Raw genomic sequence first — 23,969 nt, 5'->3', positions numbered from 1 at the left:
TTACATAGAACATATGCTAACTGCACATTACATGTAGTTTTAAACAATCATCCACTAAATATGTTTTCATGTGCATAAATTTTTAATATGCAACTAATTTCACATTTATTTTTTAATACTAAGATCACCATCCTATTACTATTTATGAAACGGAGGCCCAAAAAAATAAAAGAAAAACATAACCATTATTTCTAAAAATTATTCAAACTTCATGAAACTTTAATAGTAACATTGTTACTATGGTTGGAACTTGATTAATGTAGAAGTTGATATGAAAAATGAATGGCATGAGATCATTGATACATTTGGGTTACATCACAAACTCAGCACAAAAACTTGAGTTACAAAAAGCATCATCAGAGAAGATTACAACCCTCAATCCATCTCTTAATCTCTTACATTTTTCTTCTAATTTAAAATATAATGAATTGCTATTGGAGGAAAACATCAACCTGTAAGAACCACTTGGGAATAAACATTTAACAGTAGCTTCATTTGCCATCAACAAAACCTTCGAACTAAGCCATAATTCACTGCAATAAAATTGAGTAAAAGTGAAAGTTCACAATGAACTGTAAAAATCCACGAAGCTAAAAAGGACCTAAACTTGAAAAGGAAGGAGAAATGCAAGTTTGAAAGATTAATTTGTAAATGAAAGTAGCATTTTCATAGTGTTCATTAAAGCAATAAGACCATATCCTTACTTGCAAATAGATATCTTGAACAATGCCACAATGAAATAAAGAAGGGAAAAAAAATTCATAAACAGACACCAATTTTACTTCAGGTAGCCTATGACCAAACTGCTAGCAAGACTAAGACTTGAAGCCTCATAAGTCATACCACATCTTTCAAATAATTTTAACAACTAAAGCATGTCTTCTTCAAGCAAAGTATCCAACAGTTTCAAATAATTGCATTAATGGTGTGAAAATGGGGTTACAAACTGCATTGTACCCAGACATATGGATTTACACATTAACCTGAAGAATCATTGTATGAATGTGCATATTCCTACAGAAATATATCTAAATGTTCCAGCTTAATAACTTGCTAAGAAGACCCTTGCATTCTTCTGGTTAGATTCATGTGATAACAAATTACAACTTTTATTGATTTAAAAAAATTGAACAGAAGACATATATAAGAAAATAGCAGAACAACAAAAAATTGATAGGTTATGATATATTTTACTCACGAGACTAAAATTTAGCGTTGATTTTACCTTGTGATTCCTCCTCATAAAGCTGTATAGCTAAATTCAATGTTTGACTTTCTTCGACCATATTTAATTGTAAATCCAATTAAAGCTTCAAAAAATTTCATTAGCAACGTCTTTCATAGTTTGTCCACTACGGTTTCTTTCTTATATGTAACAATTATCCCACAAATTATTATACCGATAAAACTGATGAGTGTCGGATATGCATTTACATAATTCGGTGGAAATGATCTTAGTTTCTGCAACATGAAATGTGTCTTAGCCAAATTGTAAGATAGACGCTCAAAATGTATATCTAGTCATGAAGAAAAAAGTTAATCTAAGTAAGGATTCTTCTTTTCAAGTTTAATAAACAAACGCACAACAAATTAGAGTATATGTTTTTTTATACATACAAAATCAAATGATACAGTAGCAAGAAGGAATATACTGCATATTGTCTCACCATGTTCTTACCTTTGGTGTTGTCATCGATGTTGTTCAGTTTTGGCTGCATACATAGAGAAAGAAGTTGCAATAAATCCTTCTATTCAATGTAATATAAAACCTATTTGTGTATCTAGTAAGAATAATATTTTAAAAAAATTAATCCTTTTCCGAGATGAATCAAATCTTCAATTATGATGTATCTAGTAAGAATAATATTTTAAAAAAATTAATCCTTTTCCGAGATGAATCAAATCTTCAATTATGATAATGTAACAAAAGCATATACTATACATGACTTTTCCGAGATGAATCAAATCTTCAATTATGATAATGTAACAAAAGCATATACTATACATGAAAGTAAAGGATAGTTCATTACTTCAACTCTTGTTTATCTCTTAGCTAGATGAGTAAAACTTTTAGTAAGTCTGATTACCATAAAAAAATGGTAATGATTGATCTATTGTGCAATGCATATGTGCAGCGTATAGATGGTATTACTGCAAAAAATTGAGGCACAAAGAAATGTAGTTCATAGTAGCATAACATAGATGATCGAACTGACAATTCATAAGTAAATATACAGAAAATGCAATGCTAACAAAACGATTCAATTTATTAGATTATACAATTAGAAAGGTTGTCATGCAACAAAAATGTATATTTATGTCTAATTTTGGTTACATATTCCCTCTTCAGGTCTAGAGAAACATTATAGAAAGCTAATACTTTAGGTTACTTAAATTTTTTCAGTGGTGTCCTTGCAACCTCTAATAAAGTAAAAAAGGATAAAATTTTCTTATCTTTGTTTGCATTTGTTTGTGTGTGTGTGCACGTGTGCTAATAATGACATGTATAACTACAACGCATTAGGAATGTGGGACTTTAAACTATGTGAATGTTTCAAGTGATGTGTAGTAGAGTACAACTCTAGGCTTTCTATATATGAGAAAATGCGAAAAGTTACTTCTACTGTTATTTATTGATGGCTGATAGTATTTGACATCGTCATATGGTAGCTATTTCGATGAGAATGGATGGCCTCCTTCTTCTGTCTTTGAGACACTTTAACATTGGACGTTTCACTTCCAATGTATAATTATATCATTAGACTTTAAACTATGTGAGTGTTCAAGTGACGTGTAGCAAAGTACAACTCTAGGCTTAATGTATATGAGAAAATGTGAAGAGTTACTTCTCCTACTAATGTTTATATCTTGTTGCTCTTGATCGGAGGGATTAACTTGTGACAACTTTAGTGATTGGGGGACGTAATATCAATTTCAATGAGTTGATGGCGTAATTTTGAGATAACTTATGAGAATTGAGTGGCCAAATAGAATGTTAAATGATTTGAAAGGCTAACTTCAAATTGTTAAAGATTTAAGAGACCAATATAAAAAAAACTAAGAATAACTGCAAGAACATAAAGTCAATACAATTTAGCATGTATAATGCTATTTTTTACACCTGATGCAGCTCCAAAACACAAAGAACTTGTCTGCTCAAGGAAACAGAAATCTCACAAATAGACAGAGTTTTGTCCATCATCAAGGCACTGCCACGAATCTGCCCCTGTGGTCCAACCTGCTGAAACTCATACAAGTAATGTAACTCCTCTTCCCCTCTCTCTCTCTCTCTCTCTCTCTCTCTCTCTCTCTCTCTCTCTCTCTCTCTCAAGAAATTGAAGTATCTGATTATTCTAATGATCTAGATATGCCTATTGCCTTGCGTAAAGGGAAAAGAACTTGCACTCATCATCCAATTGGCAATTTCGTCTCATAGAATCCGTATCCCAAATGATCAGATTCCCAATGTATTTCCAGTAATCCTCTGTTCTTCCAAATACAAATTCATGTAAAACAAAGAAAGATTAGATTTTTTTTCGATTTGTTCATCACCTATTAATCTAAATCCCTGCAACAGAACAACTAAAGCCTGAAACTTTGTAATCCTAACCTCATCAACATGCTAAAATAACAGCAAGCAGTCATTTTAGACCAAAAACCCACATCAAAATTCGATTAATTTTCATCCAAAAAGAAAGAATCGTGAACCTGAGCATCTTCTTTGGGTTCAGAGTAGATGAAGAAGAAATATCCGATCAAGAGTCCGAAAGGAAGACCGAACACGAATCCAATGAGACAACATTGATATAGTTTAAATGGCATTATAGAATAGATAGAACATCTCTAAAGATAATTAAATAGAAACAAAGATAACAACTTCTCATTACTTCAACACAAAAGATGAGGTATGGCATCAAAAGAACCAGTAACGGCTAAAAATAATCATAATTAAATAATATGTGTAATGTGTGTCAGAGGAAAGCAGTGCATATTTGCTGCAGTAGAACAACTTTTGTAATCAGCCTAAGGGTTGCTATGTTTCGTGGATTTAGGCTTTAAAACCTTTCATAGATTTGTCTCTTTTTTAGAAACTTTTTGGCTCTCGTCAAAAGCAGGAGCTTCACCATCTGCATTAGGTAAGAACCACAACAATTGATCATTAAAAATATGGAGGGAACGCATCAAGCAAGTATTATAAAAAATAGCATGGGTAAAGTTTACATAAAACTCATAAACAAGGCCAGGATGCACTAAGAATAACCAAGATGTCAAAATTCCATGGATTTCCCTAAAGCAAGAAGCAACATGAAATGCCTATGAATATATAGCTAAAAAACCACAGTAAAGTACCATAAAAAACCAACAAAGCCTGCACCTCATCAGGTGGTACTGTAGTAAAACAAACATGAAATGTTAAGGAAAATCTTTCAAGAACAAGGGGAAATATAGACTATAGGGAGAGCCAATAAGAAGCTAAGCTTAAAATGCATACATGCTTCGATAAATAATACATGTCCAGACTGTTCCTCCACCAACTAACTCATTAAAAACAGTAAACTTGTACCTGAAATCATTAAAAGAAATTTGCATCAGTATCAAAGTCTAACACTAAAAGAACAGTGTTATTCAGAACTCTACCATGGCCACTAACTATGTGTCAATCATGTAGGTATTAGTTAGAGTTATATATGAGTTGACACAAAAATATTGTCATTAGTCAATGCTAGCATAACTTCTGCACTACCTCTTACAGTTCAATAGGTAAACTAAAATACTATGATGATGATGCAAACACGTGAATAATGGTGGGACAATAGCCATAAAAGAACAATACACTGTACAGAACAGAATTTTACATGATTTCTGAAAAAATCAAAAACATAAAAACAAAACAAATTAATAAACAACTTACCATTCTGGAAGCTTTTCATCCATGAGAATAGGATTTTGCCATTTCTCAATCTCTTCTTCCCAGCACTTATACTCTGAGAGATCATTCAGAATAGTATCAGACCGTGAGGTTGCAAGTGTAACTCTATAAAGATACATTATTTCCGTAAGAACTTAAAGAAAATTTACAGCAGCAAGTATTGCTCATACTTGTCAATGTATCATGCACCAATTCAACAGGTGATCTCTCAGAACTTCCAAAGATCAGAAGTTCCAAAGAATCTCGTATATCTCCTGATAGGGATAAAAGAGAAATTTTAGAAATTTTTTCCTAGAAAGTAAAGAATGTTGACTTCTAACAATTTACTAACTTGATAGACATTACCAAGACCCTTGAATCACAACAAACATTTTAACCATTATAACCAAAAACCCTGTACAGGTGTTTGCAATTATAAGCCTGAAATTTGTTTAATTAGGGAAGGACCGCAATCTTCAAAAATAAAACATTAGGTGCAAAAGATCAGAGACCACATCTCCAAGAGACTCACAGACAATCCAAGCAGAATCAACATACTGACTGATCACATCAAGTTAAATTTCCCCTTCAGTAAGATAATTCTTGAATCAAAGCAAGACCTGGAGGCATCATGCATACTCCCTAATAGACATGCTAAGAGAGAAGGAACATGTAGAAGTGGGAAACCAGAGGTCTCTTATACTGTCTGCAATATTACCTGTGATAAATGCATCCCTTCTAAAATTTAACTTTAGGGGATGACCAGGCTAAAGCAAATGCAATAGTACACCTTCCAAGAGGCTCCACCCAAGTAGAGGCTGAGACTGCTACACAAAGAGTATCTCCTGGCAAGGATGGTCTATTGGAGCCAGAATTGAAACTTTCTCACCCAAAATGTCCATCCTTGAACCATTAGCAATCAGTTATAAGCTCATAATCACAGCATAGAGATGACATTTATTTAGAAATAATAGACATGAATAGAAAAAAAAATATTGTAATGAAACAAAGACCACATATCCTTCAGCTAAACCAGAATGAAAGTCTGAATTTTACAAGAAAAAAGGTACCTGCACCATAGCAGCCCACATGTCGCTACACGATCATCCCCTGAAAGCCAAAAACTCGGTAACCTGTTATGTTCACATTTTGAGTTCATAATGCTTCATGTATTCCTAAAATTTTCAAAATACTTCTAAATCTAAATCAGGAAAGAATGAAAATACACGAAAATAACTTTCAGAAGGCAGACACAAAAAATACTTCTAAATCTAAATCAGGAAAGAATGAAAATACACGAAAATAACTTTCAGAAGGCAGACACAAATCTAAAACTCCCCATACTATCTTAAAAAAATGAAAATACACGAAAATAACTTTCAGAAGGCAGACACAAATCTAAAACTCCCCATACTATCTTAAAAAAATCACACAAGAAACGGGGAAAAACATTTTTTTTCCTTTTTGGTTAATCAAATGAGGGGTAGGATTCCAAATATCCAGAATTCATACTTTCACAGGGGAAATATCAAAAAGTTCCAACAATACAAGGATCATATATATCAGCATCATTCTCACATCATTCTCATTATCAGCATCATTCTCACATCATTCTCATTAACAACACCAAAAAAATCACACTTTTCCAGTTAATAATTGGGGAAGACTAATCTAAAATGTATCGAATACCAAAAAGGGTAAACAAAATAAGTAAAACTGAATCTAGCAAAAAAAGAAACGCTAGAAAACATCAAATCGAGCAACCTGCTTTAGCGACGAAGGGAAAGTGATCTTTCCAGTATCCCTCAGTGATCCAACCATGGCCGTCGTGATTTCCCGCCAACGGCGGCAAAAGCAAGCGCAAGAAACCTCGTTCTTTCAGAACAGCCATCGATCCTCGCTTGACTCAACCCTGAGGGGTTGCGAAACGGAAGAAGCGGAAGAGGCAGAGGGGGCAGATGGGTGGAGCGGCAGAGGAGAGAACGGTTAAATAGGATAAAATTAGATTGAAACAGAAGAATAGGAGATGAAGAGGAAGGGGGTGGGGCGCTTGGGTTAGTGCGGTAGGGGAAAGGGCAAAGTAAGAATAATTAGATTGAAAAGGAGGATAAAATTATAATTAAGCAAGATTAAAGGGATAAAATAGGCATGCAAAAGTTTTGACACATGTTTTCTCTTTTAGAAGTAGTATAGATATAGATTATATATGAAATATTTGGGCTGTTCGTCAAAATTTAATGGTGACGATTTTCCTATATTCGTAGATCCATGAATGCGTGGTTGTTGATGACAGCGTTCAAACATGGGGTTTATGTGGAGGCTAATGAGTGATTAGGGTCCTCAAACTTCTTCAGATGGCTGGTTTTGGGGCCCACCGTGCTGCCATGCACATAAGAAGACACGTAAGGGGGCAGAGTTGGGTTTTCCGATTGATCCGTCGACGCTCAACTCAGTAAATGATCTTGCGTGGGGGTAATACGTAGGTTAAGTAGTTTAAAAGTTGCGTAAAAAAGCCAGAGCTTACCCCCATGCGGTACTGGATCCTTTTATAGTGGATTGGAAAGGAAAAATAGTAATTTAATTGGGCCCTTACCCCCATGCGGTACTGGATCCTTTTATAGTGGATTGGAAAGGAAAAATAGTAATTTAATTGGGCCAAGTCCGGCTAGGCTGCTGAGTCGGCAGACATTCTATAGGTGTCGGTCGCTAAGGGGAATGAGTCACCTAGCTATTTAATGCGGGAATGACAGCAGATGCTTGATACTGACTAGGTCCGATGAGTCATAAAGACTATGGAGGCTGGAGCAATTATGATTTTGTCAGGGTAGTTAATGCAGGGGCAGTCGGGTGGCGAGGGATTCGAGGTGATATTTACCTCTCTATTTGTCGAGTTGAAGGCCGACTACCACCGCCTTCTCACTCGGCCTCGTAAGGTGTCGTCGGCCTATCGAGTCAGCCGAGAATAGACGACAGAGTGTTGGTCGAGTGGATTGCACAATGCAGAGCTAATAAGTTGGTCGACGGGTACCGCCTTCTCACTCGGTCTAGTAAGGTGCCGGCCTATCAAGTCGGCCTATGATGATGTGGATTATGTCGGCTTGGTGATTTGATTTGGTGTGGAGTGGGACACGTGTCAGTTTCCTTATGAGGATTAGTATTTAGTAATTTTGGGGTTGTAACAGTGGTTGTACATTCCATAGATAGCCTAGATTTACAATGTTGAATCTTTCATGGGGTGCTTAAAGAAGTAAATCAGCTATTTAGCTAGTAAACAAAATCCACTAGATAGTTTTACGGAATAGAAGTCAAAGTCTCGTGTTCCAATTGGGCGAGTATCATCTACCCTTTAAAAGAGGGAGTTCTAGAAAAACTTTCTCTAACCCAAAATACCCTTCACCTTTCATTAATTTAACAAAGTTACCCTTTCTTTTTCCGTTACTCAGAATCAGAAAACTCTAAAGCCCTAAACCTTCGTTCCTTCCCATCTTCGTTCCATCGGTTACGATTTTCCTCCGGCAACTCAGTCCCACTCTCTCTACCTCATCAATTGGCGGTTACGAAATTACAAAGATAATTACTATTATTCTCGTCACCTCCCTCAATACCCACCCCCACCATCTCCCTTGGTCTTGCTCACCTCCCTTCCTCTTTATGATCCCGTCACTCTTCCCCGACAAATTCTGGGAGCTCATATTCTCCCTCCTCCTCTCCACCGGCGGCGACCGCAACGCCGCCTCCCTTGCCTGTAATTTTCTCTACCGCATCGACCATCGCTCCCGCCACCACCTCTTCATCAGCAACTGCTATGCTGTCTCCCCCATAGTCGTCGTTGAAAGGTTTCTTGCCATTAGGATTGGTGACTGTCTCTGCTAATTGCAGATAATTTGCACTGGTTTTGACGCTGTTATTTGGTTTTGATGGGGATTTTGTGTGTAGATTAGGTTTTTTTGGTTAAAAGATTGGATTTTTCAGCAGAAATTTGGATATTTGGTTGTTTGAGGGTGTGGATTTTGGATTTTTTTGGGTTCAAGGTTGGATTTTTCTGCAGAAACTATTTGTGGCTAATCACAGATTTTTTACACCACTAATTATTATCCTAATCATCCTGAAACCTTCTCTTCCATCTTCTCCTCAAATATCAGATTTTAGGCATCAGCAAGGATCAGAAAGTGAACAAATTGAGCAAGGTTTTATTTGCAGTTGCATATTTATTTATATCTTCTGATTTGTATGGCATGTCAAAGTTCTGATAATCCAATGGGATAAAAAATACAACATTTACATCTACAGGATTTTGTTTCGTAAAATATGCAACTTCTGAAGAAGCTGATAGAGCTATTGCAGCGTTGCATAATCAACACACCTTGCCTGGGGTGAGCAAGTGTCTCATTTATGTCACATGCACTATATGTAACTACATTTATTTATTTACTAATAATTTGAACTTGTGATCATTCTCAAGCATTAGTACCTTTACAAGTAAGATACGCTGATGGTGATCGGGAGCGCCATGGTACTTTTTCAAGCCCATTATCTGTTCTATGCTCAATGTCTGACAATTGTACGACTGTGATATGCTGTATGAATTTTTAGTTAAATATCATACTCCAAAACCCGTCTTCAGTAATATTACTGGTATATTAAAGATAGGAAAAAGACAAAATATGGTTTAATGTTTGATATTTTGATGGAAAGATTGATCCATGTTAGATTGCTTATGCACAACGAGATATATACTATGTAGCACAATTAATAAATATAGTGGCAAGAGGTCATCTAAAATACATAAATTGATTCTCAATTCAGCATTGTTTTTTCTTCTACATTATTGAATTTCAATGGTGTATAGATATTTATAAGGAACTACTTTTGTAGGGTGTTCATGTATGATCTAGCAGGGTTTTAACTTTGGAAAGGAGTGTACACAAGTGTAATGAGTAATTTTTGTCATATGATCTTTGTGAAAACAAATCGTATAAAGGTATTGTCTGGGGGGGGGGGGGGGTGCATGTGGTTAGTCCACTCAGTCTTGTATGCAAAATAAGTTACTTCTTGGTGGTCAAATTGGTATTAATAAGACACTAGAATTTTGGGGAACAAAATATGAGACCAGACAAATGCAATCCTCTTCTGAAGGAATTTGCATTTTACCAATAGAGATTTGCATTTTGTATTAAAGTGTATAAGGCCAGAGATGGTTGCCACTAGCCACAGACAATAGCTATGTGTTAACTGGAAATTATACAACATCTGTATTCATGGAATCAGTTATATGTGTTCATTTGAATGTGCTGTTTTAGGTGTTTCATCTAATTCAATTCCAAGGTTTACTATTTTTTTATGCCTGCTTAATATTTCTATGTAGAGGACAAACTGTTTGTTACATCACTCAATAAGCGTGCCATAGAACAGGAAATTGTAGAGGTAAGCATTATTAGCATGGAATTAATTCAAAGTAAAGTTGTTCTGTCCTGGCATCAGTTGCATGTTCATGGAATTAATTCAAAGTAAAAGTTTATATTCTTGCACTGCAATTACTTTTTATGGCAGTTGATATTTTTCTAATTTTTTTAGTTTTCATGCATTATTTACAAGATTAAGTATTTAGAGGTTGTTGATTCTCCCATCTATCAAGGTAAATATTAATATTTTTTCTAAAATTAATTTGGTTTATTGGATTATGTATATTTTTAATTGAATTGAAATAGAAAACAAAAACTTTTTTTGTTGCTATGCATGCTTTTATTTAGTTTAACTAAATGTTAAATGCTTAACTTTCAATTCAAAATAGATCTAATTAGCATCCTCAAGGCATCATCATTTACTACTTGGGTGTTGGATGACTTTCAATTCAAAATAGATCTAATTAGCATCCTCAAGGCATCATCATTTACTACTTGGGTGTTGGATGATTTATTCTTAGGCTTGAATTAAAAATCAATAATAGTTTAATTGTCAATATAGTTTACAGTGCTTATTGGAGAATTATATTGTATTGCTTTTCTTTAAGAACTTATGTTGTAGTGATTAAATTTAGTTTATAGTACTTATTGGAGAATTAATGAATCATGTTGTTTATTCTTAGGCTTGAAAGATATTTTAGACAGTAGATGAGTATCAATGAATCATGTACAAAACGATAGAAAAGTGGATGTTCATTTAACCTCCAATCATGTCGAACAACATTCGATAGGTCATGCTCTTATGTTTAAGAAAAGTGGATGTTCATTTAACCTCCAATCATGTCGAACAACATTCGATAGGTCATGCTCTTATGTTTAAGCTCACTGTGTTTTATGCTTGCTGCGAATCATGTCGAACAACATTCGATAGGTCATGCTCTTATGTTTAAGCTCACTGTGTTTTATGCTTGCTGCGAAAGTACAACTTCTACATTATGCATTGCCTGGGCTTCTTTAAGCATTAGTTTTGATCATTTAAGACGCTACATGTCAATTCCTTTTGTGTATCTCATATAGCATTTGTCCCTTCATGTCAATATAAAGATAGATAAAGGTCATTCTAGCAGATTGGTGCTTATTGATGAATGACAAATGTGCTTTAGGATATTACAAATCCAATGAATACATTGGCATGTGAAGGAAAAACAGTTTATCCATGAATTACATGGTTGTGATTTTGTAGATGTTAAGATATTGGTGAACAAAGGTGTGCAAGGCAACATGAATTTTTGTAAAATTGTTTAAATTAAGGATGAATATGTTGTAACCTTGATGACCTTTTTGTTGAGATACGATATTTCTAAAATGCTCTAACAAAGAAGGTTTATGCAAGCAGGACGAGATAGCAACTTAAATTGTTGCAATGTATGTAGTATAACAGAAAGGGCTGTGTGAGCAAATAATGTAAAACAACAAGGGCGTTGGATGGTTTATTCTCTTAGGCTTGAATTAAAAATCAATAATAGTTTAATTGTAAATATAGTTTATAGTGCTTATTGGATAATTATATTCTATTGCTTTTCTTTAAGGCCTCGTTTGGTACGCAAGAATGAGTGAGAATAGAAAATCAATTGTCACTTCTCATTCCTTCCTACCAAACACATCATCTTTTTTGAATTTGGAATGTCCATTCCCACTTCTCATCAATTCTTACTTTATGTTGGAATGAGCATTCTCAATGAAATGATAGGGAATGGGCATTCCCACTTAAGTGGGAATTAATAAAATATAAAATTTTAAAATACATCCATTCCCACTTTATTTTATAAATTGCACCTAAATGTGAGAATGGAAATCAATATTTTATTCTCACATTGATTCAATTCCATTACTTTGCCCATTCTATTCTAATTTCCGTCAATTCTCACTTACCAAACGAGACGTAAGAACTTATGTTGTAGTGATCAAGTATATAGATCAATGATAATCGACGTAAGAACTTATGTTGTAGTGATCAAGTATATAGATCAATGATAATCTACTTCATTTATATGTTTTTTCATGTTTTGTAATATAAACCTTTATAAAGTATATAGATCAATGATAATCTACTTCATTTATATGTTTTTTCATGTTTTGTAATATAAACCTTTATAATCTGTTACATGCATGATGTTATGGGTCGCCAATTTATGATTTATAAAATAAATCCTTAAAGGGCCCATCCGACTGATTGCAACCAAAACTTGGTTTCTTTAAATTCATGAAGTTGATCATTAAATAAATAGGTCCAAATTATGTAGTTTGATTATCGAGATGCTTGATTTCTCGGAATGCTAATATTTACCATTCGATTGGATTTACACATTTAGGATTTTAACTCCTAATTTTAAGATCAGATGAGAAAATGAGACTGTATTTCACATAAACTATGAACAAATTCACAAGAATATTTTTGAACTGTATTTGAATCTGTAATTGTGCATTACCAAATATGATATCCAAATGAATTCACAAGAATATTTTTGAACTGTATTTGAATCTGTAATTGTGCATTACCAAATATGATATCCAAATGGTTGTATTTTCCTCAAAATAGGGTTTTAGAAATCTTGGTTTGACAATAGACTCCATTAAACATAATATGCAGCCAAGTAACTATTCACATGTAAATGAGGTATAAATTTCTATAATGCAAAGTGAAAAAACAACCTGATAGTAAACCTCTAGGGTGTTATATTAACTCAACTACGTATGTGTTCAAGCAGATATTATCCAATGATCTTGTTGCATAAGATATGCTTTCCAGTCGCGATGTTTAGTAATTTAATAATAATTTTTTGCAATAAAGCTATAGAAGCATAAAGAATAGTTAATGTTTACTAAGATACAAATATACTTAAGTATGTGAATATTCAAAATACAAAACATACCTCCATCATGATTCCCCTCAAACTTTCAGAGGTATAAGGAACACACTTTCCCACTCTCAATCAGAAAACACCAAGTTGATATTGAAAACCCTAAAAGATATAGCAGAATATCATAAAAACAAAGGAAGGGTTATATTCAAATTTCTTCCATGAATTAGAAGAATGGTATACCTACAAACTACCGTAACCCATATTAAATCAGAACTTGTCTATAAAATCAATACAAAACAAAAATGAAAAAAAACCCATAATATACATCCAAATCAAAAGGCCAGTTTCCCCTACATTAAAAGTTAACAAAAACTAAAACTAATGCACACCAAAATGAGACCTTGTAAAAAAAAGAAGAAGAAAAGGTTAAAGAAAAAAAATCAAAACATAATACAACAACAAGAACAATAAAGCCTTTATCCCAAATTTTGTTTCTTTAATACCCAACTTACTCATCCATCTCTCTAACTTCTCATCATTTTTTAACCTCAAGATTGAATTATGTACACACACACATAGCATGCACAAGAAATATATTCCTCACTAAGAGCATTTTGGTGCATATCTTGAGCCTCCTATGTTTAGTAACATCTTTTCAGAACAATGTGTGAAATAATGTGTCCTTTTCTAATACACTTTTACGTCTAGATTAAATAATTTAACATTTTGTCATATAAATGCAGATATTCTACTTGGTTGGATTTTCCTTGTTTTTCTTGAAAACATTTCTGAGATTGTGGGTGATTTAGGTAAGTGAAGCAACTTTCTTCTCTTTTCTCTTTATTTGTGTTCATAGTGATGGTAACTATATTTCCTCGTATTTATTTTATTTTTCATTTAAATATATTATTATTATTATTATTATTATATGACTTCAAAGAACATAAATAACCTTATCATAGTAGATATTTGTGATTAATGATGTATGTATAGTGTACCAAATTCCTCAAGGGAAAAAACCTCAAGTACTATTGAACTTCAATTAAAATATAATTCTCTCAAATTATATACACTGCTATGCTTATGTTAAATAAAATCAATAATTTAACGCATTGAATTTACTTTTCCTTGTAGAAATTTACATTAAGGTTCATACATCAATATTTGCCTAAGGATAGCAATGGGCTGAGAAGGAAAGAGACATTCGAGAGAGCGATGAAGCTCACTAAAGAGGGGAGATAGAGTACAAATGTACGATGTGCATGGTTACAGCTAAGAAATTAGATATTGTTCAAGCTTAGATTCATTGCTTTGGCACTTTTAGCAAGCCAAATGAAGTAGTTTTTTTAACTAAAAGACCACAATTTTTTAAGGTTGCGTCTTTACTATATTTTCACTTTTAGATGAATAATAGAAAATTCATTTGTGTTTGTTTTTAGTCAAATAATTGACATTGTCTTTGATATAATCATCAAATTTTAATATAATAATCATGAATAGGTTTATATAATGATAGGAGTAATGGTAAGGTTCTATTATTATATTTTTTAACATATAAATTAACTTCAAAAAGTTCATTGGGGCATTTCTATTTCTGTGAATTCTACTATATGCTATCTAACATTATGAGTTTAATTTTAGATAACTTTATGTATCTTAATTCCCAAGTTCATTTTAGGGCTCATTAGTTAGCTTACTGACGCGTAAGAATCCTAGAAACTTTATAAATATCATAATTACAAGTAAGAATCCTAGAAATCATGTGTAAAACAAATCCAAATCAGAAATAAAAATAATAATTTGAATGACACATAACATAAGCATATGATTCTTATAATTTAGTATTAATATATATGTTTTCTAGGTGAATTGCACGTACAATGCACGTGGTATAAATTTTTAGATTTAGCTAAAATTGATCATTTAGTTCTTTATTTTTCTAAATTTTAATGTAGTATTTAGACTTAGTTCAAAGTGGACTGTACACCCTTCAAAATATGAGCTTTTAAGTTATGATTTCATAGAAATCCCATGATAACAAAGTGGCGAGTTTTAAAGCAAATTGAATTATCTGAAGGGATTTCAAAATATGAGCTTTAACTTGTGATTTCATAGACGACAACAAGATGATCTTGCCTTGTCTATAAATCCCTGGAAGGCATCTTGCATGGATGAGAACTCATTGATGTTGACATCCTTGTATGAAGAGAGTATCTCCATGAACTGGAAGGTAGAATAATTTACACAGCTAGATAAAACATGATGGGGAGTTAGTGATGGTCCACCTGGAGCACAACCAGAATAATAGGCGGTTTCAAGCTTCATGAAAACTGGATTTAGGTTAAACTGAAGTGCATAATAAAATTTTAACTTAGATGATGTTAGCAAGTAGGGATTTTGTGTCTTTCCTTCTGGACTTAGTATATCAATGTTTAATAAAATCCACTGGTTTGTTGGAATTTCTTTTGGGCATGTGATTCATTGGAGGTTTGGTTCATTTAGTGCCTAAAGATTGATACCTGATGCAATAGCAAACCTTATCAAGTTATCGTTTCGTTCATACTCACTGTGATTTTAAGAGAATTTGAAGATGCACCTCAGTCACATTTGCTTATTGTGCATGACTTAAAATGGTAGGTCTGCTTATCTGTGAACTGGCCTATGTTTTTACTACAATATCTTGATTTGCTCATAATTGTCTCATAACTGTAACTTTTACACCATCACTAGGCTTCTTGTTAGGTATACATACCATCACTAGGCTTCTTGTTAGGTATACATACCACCACACCACAAAAATTTGTTTTAATTTTTTTCATGTAGCTTCTCTGGCGTTCTAATCATGCTTTCGATCCAACTTGACGGAAAAAGGCATACATAAATCTCATTCCTTGTGCATTGATGCCTAGGGTCTTGGGAGAATGTTTATGTATGTAGAATATAAGGTTGTTGGTATGGCAAGTAGTTCAATACACGGTGAACCCCTGACTTCACAGTTAGTGTTGAGTTTCTGAGGAAAGAAACTGTGGATGTACCTTGCGATTATAATGCAGGATAGCTTAACGATATATCATCTTTGGCGTCTTTGATTTTGGAGCTGATATCTTGGCCATATGAATTTTGAAGGCATGTGCTTAAACCTTTTTTAGTCAGTAATTAAATGACTAAAGATTGGACACAATCAGATTGTATCCTACACAAACTAGGATTAAATAAAGGGTCAAATTGATGAAGTGAGATGAGCTATAAATACGAGGCTCTGGAGTCATACAGGGAGGTAGTTTGGGCATGTGCTTAGGTGATTTACTTTTTTGAGCTTAGCCTTTCTGCTAGGCCTGATTGGCTTATCCAAAAGACATGAGGGAATATTAATCTGAACACTTAGTTTTTGATAACTGTTGACAACTGACCCAAAGAAGCTTATCCAAAAGACGTGAGGGAATATTAATTTGAATTCTTGGTTTTTGATAACCTCTAGAGTTAGTAGCATTTGGAATCATTTTGATCTCCAAATTCTACCTTAGGAAGGACTTTGCAGCATAACATTCAACTTCATGTTTGGGTCACATCAAAGGTGAATTCCAAGCCAAACAAATATTAGAGGAACAAAAAAAGTAGAAAAATAGCCTTTGTTTTTTAAATATTTAATAGAAAATCTTTTGAAACTTAAACGTGTGCCGAGAGCAAGAGAATGACACACATTTAATTAACATTAATATTAGAGGGTGTAGGGAGATGGCGCAAAAAATTTGTTTCTTTAAATAACAAATGACAAAGGCAGGTATATCACCATCAGCAATGCCCATAGAAAGAAGCTATATAGATCTCGATGATTTGAAGGTATGTATGTTATTGACGTACGCCTAGGTCAATTTGAATTAAAACAAGTTTATTCTAACTGTTTTTGTACTCATATGCTCGCAAATTTGTTTTGCCATACATGTATGGAAGATAAGGCTTATTGAACCGGAAGCTGAGCTGATTAAAGTTAACGTCAAAATTGAAAAGGTGTAGAGAACTTATAATGAGCTATTAGAGTATATGCTTGTTCTAAGAAAGGTATTTGTTTATTATCATATATCAGTTGATTTGCGCATACAATTCTCTTTTTGTATGTTTTCATTTGTTTTTTAGTTCAAGAATATAAAGTGAATCTTTTGAAAAAAATAGGATAATGACAACAATTATGAATTTCCATTTAAAATATTAGTCATTTTAGAATCTGAACAATGGAAATATATCTAGAATGCAATTTGTTTGTGTAACAAATGAGTAATATTTTTGGCCATCTTACATGGTGGCAAATTTTTTAACTCAACTCAAATGAAGTCACTTCCTAACAGAGAGAAATTGAAGCTCACTAATTATGGGATGATCTTGAAAGTCCTTTTCTCTTGGAGCAGTACGACTCAAACCTTGTTCTATTCTGTTATATATTCACAAAGAGCAAAATTAGCTAAATGGTAGCTCTAAATTACTTTTTTTTTTGAAAATGCTAGCTGATCCCTCAAAGCAAGTAAAGCTTGATTTTGTTAGTGGCCTTGTATCGAAAGGTAAATCCATGACTTTTGAAAGCCTCAAAGCAAGTAAAGCTTGATTTTGTTAGTGGCCTTGTATCGAAAGGTAAATCCATGACTTTTGAAAGAATTTAGTTCAATGCTACTTCATTTTGTTAGTGGCCTTGTATCGAAAGGTAAATCCATGACTTTTGAAAGAATTTAGTTCAATGCTACTTCGGGTAACATATTCCTTAAACAATCTGTAGTTGATGAACCTGGCATAGAAGAGCCAAATTAGCCAAATTAACTATTTTTTTTGTGATCTAGACTACACACAAACTTTTGTTGATGAGTCATTTGCAAGAACCTTGCAGTATTAATTTTGTTGGTTACTTTTTTCCATAATAGAAATATAGATGTTTGAAAATTCTTTACATGCATCTTTCTCTGTCATCCTATTAGCACTGCCAATTTTAGATAGCTAACAAATATGTCATATTCTTTATTTGACGTTTCAATTTAATGTCCAACAAGATGAACAAGTGCCAAGTGAGCTGAAGAAAAACATTATGCAAACAAGAATGAACAAAAAGTATACCGAGGCTAAGTTTGCACAAGTACTTTTCTTTCTTTCCATTTGTCTTGATTTTTGGCAACTTAATTTATGCTAAAAGATATTATCTTGTAATAGTTGATCAGTAAGAAACCTTAAATAATCCAAGAATATGATTCAAGGAAAGCCATCCCAAATCAACAAATCATCGTCAAACTGAAAAGGTCTCACTAATTATTAGTGGTTGATGCTCTCGCTACACCTCCTACTTTTCAATTCTTTGAGATTGAGCGCTTGAGACAGACAACCTGTAAAAATTCTGCCCGGGACCTGTAAAAATTCTACTCATTTGGTGGAGATTTATGAGGAGCCATTACTTGTTAAGGAGATCCTTGAATATGGAATGATTCTTGTTTGGTTTGAAGTGTATAGAGCGGATCTCGACAGAAAGATATGGGTGAAGGTGGAGAGCGTTGGTGATAACAGAGTGATCATGATTCAGCGGGTTCTGACTGTTTCACTGCTAGAAGCTAATATTAGGGCTAGAGGGAACTATATTTATCTCACGACACAGGAAAACAGTGGACAAGGTCAATGGAAGGTGTTTGATTTAGGTACCAGGAAGGTGACGGATTTGCAGCTTCGAAATGCTTCGTAGTTTCAGAATTATGCTCAACTGTTATTTGTGCCCAGCTTATGTTAGTCCTCGAATTCAAGATTTGCGTTCTTTTATTTGGTTAAAGTTTCAGTTTTTTGAGTTCTCATTTGGAAAGCTTGTTAGCTAATTCATTTTTCACTACCTAATGAACCTTTTCAGTTTGACAATGAATGAGCTTGTGCAATAAAAGTAGTACTACGCTAACTTTGTATTATGGAAAGGGTGTGTTTGGAGCTTGTCAAGCCTTAGTTTGTAGAAACCTAATGAGTGTTTCGGATTTTTGAATGGGATTGTCAAATTTTCATGGATAAATATAAGTACTCATACATTAGGTAGTTCGAAGACTTAGCAAGGCTCTTACGTGATAAGCTTGGATTTACATCCACATCATCAAACATTATTTTTAGGTATATTCTTGTGATAATCTTTGATTGATCAATCACCTTGTAGATACAATGATACAGGTGTATCTTCTCTTCGGAACTTAGCGATCCTCATGGGAGCTTGAGGATAGATGATTCTCATACTAGCATGAGAATAGGGGGTGTCAAACAGTATAAGGGAACACAGGAGGAAGCGTGGAACAAGACGACGAGCAGAAGAATCGAAGTACCCAGTTTTCAGCCTGTGAGTCGACTCATGACTGTTATGAGTCGACTCATCAGGTTAAGTCGACTCATGACTGTCATGAGTCGACTCAACGCTGGTTATTGAGATTTCTCCAGTTTCTGTCGAGTCGACTCATCTCAGTCATGAGTCGACTCATCGGGGGTTTCCTGGTTCATTTGGGATTCTGTTCACACGAATTCCTATTGGTTTTGGGTCTGGTTGTTTACCAAACTGCCATCCACGTTTGTACACCTATATAAGGGATTGTTTTAGGGTTTCTAAACATCTTTTAGATCAGAGAGTTTAATCAAGAGAGATTAGATTCTAGATTGAGGTTTGGAGAGCTTGTTCTTCAATTCTAGAGAGAGATTGTGAGGGAGAGATTGTAATCTTTTGTTCTTCATAATCTAGAGAAGGTAATTTTCTTCGCCAAATTGAATTGTTCTTGTGTTTTGGTCGTCCTCTTCTCAACCCACCTTTTGGTAATTCCGCGACCAAAGGGTGCTCGCACGGCAACTCGTATCAAGTTGGTATCAGAACGACAGATCCGGTGAAGGGGCATATCCTGTGCATGGTCCTGACTCGTTCGCAATACAAGGAGCTTGGCGAGATCCTTATTTCATTGGAAGGAGTCCGAGTTTTAAGGAAGAAGAAGATGGCTGAAGGAGACAATTCAACGAGGATTGATGCATTGGAGAAGCAGATCGAGACGATAGGTTCGACTCTCACACAACTCGTCAGTCTTATCCATGGAGGTGGCAAACAAGGTGAATCTTCTTCGAAGAAAATTGTTGAGTCCGATGTGGAAAGAGTAGATTCAGATTCCGACGAGGAGGAGGAGACCATTAAGACTGTATTGCATCAAGGTAGTAAAAATTCTTATCAGAACCTGAAGATTGACTTTAAGGTGGAGATTCCTGTTTATGATGGGAGTGTTGACGTCGAGAGGCTTGATGACTGGATCGAGCGGATGGAGACGTATTTTACTCTTTATGGCTATTCGTCGAAAGAGAAGATTGTGTTCGCGACTTTGAAGCTTTCAGGACACGCATTAACGTGGTGGAAATCCTACTGCAAGCAGGGGAAGAAGGCGGTGTCGTGGAACAAGTTCAAGGAGCTACTTAGGAAACAGTTCTATCCGGTAGGATTCCTTGAAGAACGTTGGTACAAGTGGTACGGCTTGCGCCAAAGGGTCAATCAAACCGTTCAAGAATACACTACGGAGTTCCAGCAGCAGGCGATGGTCCTCAACATTGCGACAGAGGAATATTCCGTGTTTATGAAGTATATGGCGGGATTGAGCGATCACATCCGAAAGGAGATGAGGCTATTCACGGTGGAATCAATTGCAGAGGCGAGCGTGAAGGCAATTGCCATTGAGGGTAGGCAAAAGAAGGGCAACGAGGCTAAGGGAGACTCCAAACAGACGGGAGGCGAGTCTAGTGGTTCTCAATCTAAGGAAGAGAAGAAAAAGGGTGATCCAGGGAAAGCAGGGCTGATTTGTAGTCACTGCGAGAAGACAGGGCACGAAGCTGATCGGTGCTGGGAGAAGTATCCTCATCTGAAACCAAGAGGGTTGAAGAGGAAGGAGGAGAAAAAGGCATACATGATAGCTCAAGGTCCGAAGGAAGTCCCGGGGATGACAGAGCCCAACAGCAGTCTCAATCTTATGACGAGAAAACAGACCACGAAAGAGGACGACGACCCGAGAGAGCAACTCTTTGTTCTTAAGTTGCAAGTGAAGACCAGTTTGGTTGATGCCATTGTTGATTCGGGCAGCGAGAAGAATTTGATATCCGAGGCATTGGTGCAGAAGCTAGGTCTGAAGACGGTCAAGCATCCGAAGCCCTATCCATTGGGGTGGATTCAGAAGGAGGAGAAACTGAGTGTAGTTGATCAATGCACTGTCAGATTTGCGCTCCACGAGTCGTATATTGACGAGGTCACGTGCGACGTCGTTCCATTGGATGTTTGTCAGATTATACTGGGCAATCCGTACTTATGGGATAGATATGCGATCTACGAGAGGCGGGCTCAGAAGTACACCTTCACTAAGGATGGTGTAAAGTTCATATTTCGTTCGGCATCTCTTCCGAAGGAGACAAGCTTGAGAACAGTGACGCGAGCGAAGAGACTAGTGAATGCAAGCAAGAAGTTTGTCTCGCTATGCATTAGACTTCTAGAAAAGCCATCGAAAAAGGATTGCAATTAGAGCGAGCGGTGACTATGACGAGACGCGGGACGAATGAGTTGTTTCCGATCGGACGTCGAGACCGGATTCCTAGCAAGGCCAGGTGGTGCAGAAAAGATGGAGGAGCTCAAGAGTTTCCTCAGCTGAAGTTCTAACTTGAATGGGACTTCAAGTTCTTAAAGAGGGGACACATGATACATGTGTATCTTCTCTTCGGAACTTAGCGATCCTCATGGGAGCTTGAGGATAAATGATTCTCATACTAGCATGAGAATATGGGGTGTCAAACAGTATAAGGGAACACAGGAGGAAGCGTGGAACAAGACGACGAGCAGAAGAATCGAAGTACCCAGTTTTCAGTCTGTGAGTCGACTCATGACTGTTATGAGTCAACTCATCAGGTTGAGTCGACTCATGACTGTCATGAGTCGACTCATCGCTGGTTATTGAGATTTCTCCAGTTTCTGTCGAGTCGACTCATTCTGTCGAGTCGACTCATCTCAGTCATGAGTCGACTCATCGATGGTTTCCTGGTTCGTTTGGGATTCTGTTCACACGAATTCCTGTTGGTTTTGGGTCTGGTTATTTACCAAACTACCATCCACGTTTGTACACCTATATAAGGGATTGTTTTAGGGTTTCTAAACATCTTTTAGATCAGAGAGTTTAATCAAGAGAGATTAGATTCTAGATTGAGATTTGGAGAGCTTGTTCTTCAATTCTAGAGTGAGATTGTGAGGTAGAGATTGTAATCTTTTGTTCTTCATAATCTAGAGAAGGTAATTTCCTTCGCCAAACTGAATTGTTCTTGTGTTTTGGTCGTCCTCTTCTCAACCCACCTTTTGGTAATTCCGCGACCAAAGGGTGCTCGCACGGCAACTCGTATCATACAACCACTGTACTATCGCCTAATTTATCCCTAAATATAATTTTATTATTCAAACATTGTGATTTTTTAGCTTCTGTTCATATGTTGGCTATATTGTTTACATTCAATAACCCAAATCTTTTCCTAAATAAAATTATAATTTAAAATAATATTAAAATTTTAACCACGTGCATTGCACGTGCAATTCACCTAGTAAAAATAAAAGTATGACTATACTAAGAATGAAGAATGAAAGAACTTTCATAGAGAATGAATTGAAGAAGCAAGTTTCATAAAGAATGAAGAGCTTGACTACTCGAATTAGACAGGGGATTGATTTTATTTTTATTTTATTTTATTTTTCCTCCTTCTGAATATTTCAAATAACAAGACTAATAAATGCAAGCCATCCATGGTTTAAGAATAAACACACCTTGCAGTCGCCGCTCAAAGAAATAGACCTTGCCGGCACGTTTCTGTTGATTTTCTTGCATCTTATAAAAAAAGAAAAATGATATGGGCACACCTCCAACCACATCTCAAACCATACTCCCTTTCTCATATGTTACAGTGCACCGGGCCCTACATAGGATTTTAAAATTTTAAAATCCCATGTGGGGCCCTGTGTACTATAGCATATGAGAGAGGAGGAATTTTAAAATCTCATGTAGGGCCCGGTGCACTGTAGCATATGAGAGAGGGGGTGTGGTTTGGGATGTGGTTGGGGGTGTGCCCCTAGTACCACCCATAAAAAAAAGACTCTTGAATCTAATAAAATAGAAATAAATCTCATCCTCCAAAACGCATAATATCTAATTCGGACATAAGACTTTTCAACTCCAGTACTGCTCAGAAACCCTAAAATTGGTTTCTGATAAACGATAACAGTCCACATTATGAGAAACATTTTTATAGCTCAAACAAATAGTAGATTCAGAATGAATTTTGAGAAATCAGTTTCTCGTGTGGGATTGTCGGAAGCTTTTCTACATTTTCCACCTCATATGGTCTCATATTTTGGGTCCCCGTAGCAACGCTCTTTCTCCAAATCAAGTAATTTTCTCCACTTTGCTTTTAAGGCACCACTTCGCGGCCGACGCATTTGACAATTAGAGAGCAATGGACAATGAGCAAAAATTAAACATAATGCTACATTTTCTATTCCTTTCTTGTTTGACTAATTGTAGGCGACCCGTAAGTAAATAAAAAGTGGAATATAATTTCACTTTTTCAAAATTTTAAAGTAAATGAGTAGAGATTAGAGAAACGAGTATTATAGAGATTACTTTCACTTTTCACTATCCATTTTTCATTAGAACCAACAATGTTACATATATAGAAAATTAATTTCATAACAACTGACCTCAATTTTCCATTTTCTCACTTTCTATCGTCCAAACAACATCTACAAATAAA

The 23,969-nt window shown here is 35.2% G+C and overlaps 1 long non-coding RNA gene across 5 annotated transcripts; it reads right to left on the bottom strand.

Moving 5' to 3' along the window:
- Positions 273-6,977, bottom strand: LOC109850646. 5 transcript variants are annotated; one of them, XR_002249509.1, is made up of 9 exons: positions 6,674-6,977; positions 5,980-6,042; positions 5,628-5,812; positions 5,101-5,184; positions 4,913-4,985; positions 4,493-4,564; positions 2,088-4,127; positions 1,679-1,712; positions 273-533 (listed from the first exon to the last, which is right to left on the bottom strand). It is a non-coding gene; the product is annotated as an uncharacterized LOC109850646 (long non-coding RNA). The 5 variants fall into 5 exon arrangements; XR_002249495.1 differs by having other exon boundaries at positions 2,088-4,564; XR_002249520.1 differs by having other exon boundaries at positions 3,178-4,564.

Source organism: Asparagus officinalis, chromosome 1 (genome assembly GCF_001876935.1).
Source record: "Asparagus officinalis chromosome 1, Aspof.V1, whole genome shotgun sequence".
NCBI classification, from domain to species: Eukaryota; Viridiplantae; Streptophyta; class Magnoliopsida; order Asparagales; family Asparagaceae; genus Asparagus; species Asparagus officinalis.
This window is presented reverse-complemented; position numbering and strand designations above follow the sequence as displayed.